This window comes from Myotis davidii, unplaced genomic scaffold (assembly GCF_000327345.1).
Source record: "Myotis davidii unplaced genomic scaffold, ASM32734v1 scaffold1298, whole genome shotgun sequence".
Lineage (NCBI taxonomy): Eukaryota > Metazoa > Chordata > Mammalia > Chiroptera > Vespertilionidae > Myotis > Myotis davidii.
Window position 1 is genome coordinate 197,808 of NW_006288972.1, and position 4,395 is coordinate 202,202.

The following is a 4,395-nucleotide window of genomic DNA, read 5'->3' on the forward strand; positions in this document are numbered from 1 at the left end:
CTCCCTAATTTCAGGGAAAAATCGCTACCTGGGGAAACAACCTTTCTTGGAGAGGTGACCTTGGTTAAAACACATAGTGCCAAGGTGAGCAAACATATTAAGAGCAGTATGCCATATACGCCAGGTCCCTTGAAACATATGCTGTGCAGATGTTTCTTTCCTGCAGCGACTGTGTCAAGCAGCAAGGACGGACCAGCTTCTGGCATTTTGGTTTTGGAAATTGGAGAAGAACCCTATGTCCCAGGTGAGCTGCAGCCTCTGACTCTGCTCTCAGGAGTCAAATCACTGTGCTGTCTCAATGCATCTAAATATGTTCAGTGTCCTGGAGAGACTGGGACAGTCCCCTACAGCTCCTGACATCCTGCCCCAAAGCTGAGGCTTCTCCAAGTAAAGTGGCTCCAGCCTATCAGTCAGTATTTAACACAGTCAAACATTCTGCACTCACGGAGTCCCTGTGCACAGTGCAGTCTGTCCTCAGTCTGCTTCTCCAGCCTCAGGACAACGAAGCCCCTCATTCACATGCTCCCCAGGGAGCAGATGTCGGACCTTTCCCAGCTGCCATGTGCCCTCAGGCCTGTAACTGTCCCAGCCTCCCCCACACACTGTCTGAGTCCTCTCTGTGCTTCTCCTTCCATTTCTATCTCCACCTCTTCACGTTGTCCACCTGGTCACCACAGGTGACTGTTCTCTCCAGTTGGCACTGCACAAGGAGAAGCCAAGGGAGAGGAAGGTTGACTATCTTGTCTCTGGCCAAATGACTTAGATTATAGGCTGGCCTGGTCCTCAATCCTAAGGCGTTCATATTTCTGCAGGAAGTCCCCTACCCCAAAGCCTTCATGATGTTCACCTCCATGGAAATCAATACACTCCCATGACTGACACCAGAGCAGAAATGGAGAAAGAGCCACAGATGCAAAGGCCAGGAATTTTGCTAATACAAGGAGTCCTGGCCAAAGGTGGAGATGAGAATGGTCAGGGAACTGACAGTACCATGGGTAAGCTGGGGTTTAGAAAGTTCCTGGACAGGTCCAGAGAGCTGAAATCTGGGGTTACAAACACATACTGTCATAGAGGAATGAAAACATGTGGGATCTTATATGCTACACCTCCAAGGGACTGAGTCTATCCACCCAGTCCCAGACTTCCTGAACCTCCTGTCTCTGGGAATTATCGAGGGGATTCAAGATTCGGTAAAATGTGGTATTTCTCAGAGATTTTGGTTCACATACCTGTACTTTCGGAATATAAGCATCCCCACACCCTTGCCAATGATTGTGGTGCACTTAGTTCTTGATCAGTGTCTGGATCAGATTTCCTAGACCAGTGATGGCGAACCTTTTGAGCTCGGTGTGTCAGCATTTTGAAAAACCCTAACTTAACTCTGGTGCCATGTCACATATAGAAATTTTTTGATATTTGCAACCATAGTAAAACAAGGTTTATATTTTTGATATTTATTTTATATATTTAAATGCCATTTAACAAAGAAAAATCAACCAAAAAAATGAGTTCGCTTGTCACCTCTGACACATGTGTCATAGGTTCACCATCAATGTCCTAGACCAACTCCTTTGTCATGCAGAGGAAGGGAGGAAGCTCAGAATGCACAGCCACCAACACAATCCTGGGCAGCTTCTATTGGGGAGCAGGTGTTTAAAGGCACAGGTAGGCCAAGTGTTTGAGGACTATGGTCATGACCTTTGCCATTTCCAGCAAGTTGCTTTCTGGACACTTAGAGGAGAGTGGAGTGTTTTAGGTAGTTCAGCCCAGATACACACAGGATTTTCACTTTAACATGTTCTGAGTTTAGACTCACTTATATGTCCTCAGAAATTTCTTTGCTTTGCTGGCTATGCACATGGGGAGTCTTTGCTGCCTTCTTAAGTGTGTTTTGGCCCTGCAGGAGCGTGAGCAGACCCCTTCCTTCCTTGTTAGGGGAGTAGGTTAGGAGAGGGGTTAGCCCAAACAAGATCCTGGGCATCTAGGCTGGAGGAGATGCTTGCCACTGCTCCTGAAGCTGCTGTGTGTGAAACTCAGGCATCCTTACACACCCGGGAGTGTGGAGTTACTCTTTCTACATCCCACTCCCCTTACTGATACCTACTAGAATGGAGTGTTCACTCAGCGAGCTTCTTGGAGGCACTGAATTCTTTCCATTCCTCACAGCTCCTACTTTGCAGCTGGCTCCCTTCTCCTGCTGGCTCTCCCATTTCCTGCAGAATCAGTAACAGGCTCTGAGTCTGGCCCAGAAGGCCCTGACCTACTGCTGTCCTCCAGTTGTGAGTACAGCAGGCTCCTCCTCCTAGGACATGAGGAAGTGTCCTGCCTCACAGACCTCAGAGTCAGAAAGTCCAGGTAGGGGATGCCTAGGGGTGACAACTTGAAGAGACAGGAACATTCACCACTGAGGCAGGGGATGGGAAATTTCCACGGGAAAACACAGCCTTGGACTGTGGTGATGTTCTCAGAAGGTCCCTGTGACACCAGCACTTGTCCCCTCAGGGGCTATAACCTCAGAGGAGAAGAGCATATTAGGTTTGTGAGGACTGTTTTCACTTCTAGCCTTGATCACTAATCTTAACTCCTTTTGTCTTTAATCTTTTCCTATAAAATGGCCCTTTTGAGAGCCTCCTTCCCTGGGAGAGTGCCACCAAGGTGATCCTGGTGCCAGGAATCACCTGCAAAGTCTCCTGGTTCTCAAAGGAAAGGAAATCTTTTTCACTATTAAAAATAGGAGAGCAGGGAGAGGATGAACACTTTCCTTTAGGGCTTACTCTAGCTATATCTGTAGGTCTCTCCCACCAGAGGGTCATGAGAAAGGTGAGGAAAATAGCCAGTCACTGCGTGGAGGGAGGGAGGGGGGGAGGATTATGCTGATAGGGGGCCTGACCTGGTTAGGTCATTAACAAGGATGTGGCCATGCCTAACTCACTCAAACTCTCTGAGTTGACTTTTCCCATATTTAGTGAGGGGTTTCACTTAATGTGAAGCTAATGGGCTAGGATATGATTTTCACCCATTCTTGCCAGCTCCTTATCTCTAAAGAAGAATCCAACTCCCACTAACTCCACCTAGTTTTCCCCCAGCTTTATCCTATCTAATAGTAGACAAACATGGCAATTAACCGTACCTCAGACATGCCTCCCACTGGCTAATCAGGGAGATATGCAAATTAACTGCCAACCAAGATGGCCGCCGGCAGCCAGGCAACTGAAGCTAACAGGAGGCTTGCTTGCTCCAGTGATGGAGGAAGCCAAGGTTCCCTGCCTGCCGCTGCTGGCCTCTGAGCTGCACTCTAAGAAACAATGTTGCAATTATAGAAGCTAAACAAACCCCAGAGACCTGCTTTCAGCCAGCCGGGCCTCAGAGCCGGAGTTGCAAGAGTGTTTCAATTTTAGAAGCCAAACAAACCCAGATACCTGCTTTCAGCAGCTGAGGTCTCAGAGCTGGAGCCAAACCTCAGTGCTAAAGCCGGCTCTCAGTTCCAGTGAAAGCCATAGAAGGTAAATATATCCCAGAATAAAACACCAGGGGGCAGACGGTCAATGCAGGAGCTGCCCTCTGGTGGTCAGGGCGCTCTCACATGGGAGGAGCTCTGCTCAGCCACAAGCCAGGCTGATGGCTGCCACTACAGCGCTGGTGGTGGGAGCCTCTCTTGCCTCCTCAGCAGCTCTAAGGATGTCCGACTGCAGTTTAGGCCTGCTCCTTGCTGGCAAGCAGATATCCCCCAAGGGCTGCCGGGCTGCCAGAGGGAAGTCTGATTTCTATCTTAGTCCCAATTCCCCAGGGAGTAAGCCTAAACCAGCAGGTGGTCATCCCCTGAGGTGTCCCAGACTGTGAGAGGGCACAGGCCAGGCTGAGGGACCCTTTCTTCTCCCCGAATGCACAAATTTTTGTGCACCAGGCCTCTAGTTGAGCTATAATTGACATGTAACATTGTGTAACTTTAAAGTATGTGACATGTTGATTTCACACATTTATATATTAGAAAAAATAATCACCACCTTAGCATTTGCTAACACCTGCATCAGGTCCCATATTTACTATATGTTTTCTGTGGTGAGAACATTTAAAATCTATTCTCTTAGCAACTTTCAAGTACATAATACAGGATTATTAACTACTAGAGGCCTGATGCATGAATTTCGTGCAAGAGTAGGCCCTCCTTTCCACAGCTACTGGCACCGGCTTCCTTCTGTCACCCAGGACCCGGACTTCCCTCCAGCCAATGGCAGGCACCCAGGACTGTGCTTCCCTGTAGCCTCGGCTTTGTCGAGAAGGATGTCCAGTCTAATTAGCATATTATGCTTTTATTATTATAGATAACTAGAGGCCCAGTGCACAAAAATTTGTGCACTCGGGGGAGGGGGGTCCTTCAGCCCGGTCCGGCCCCCC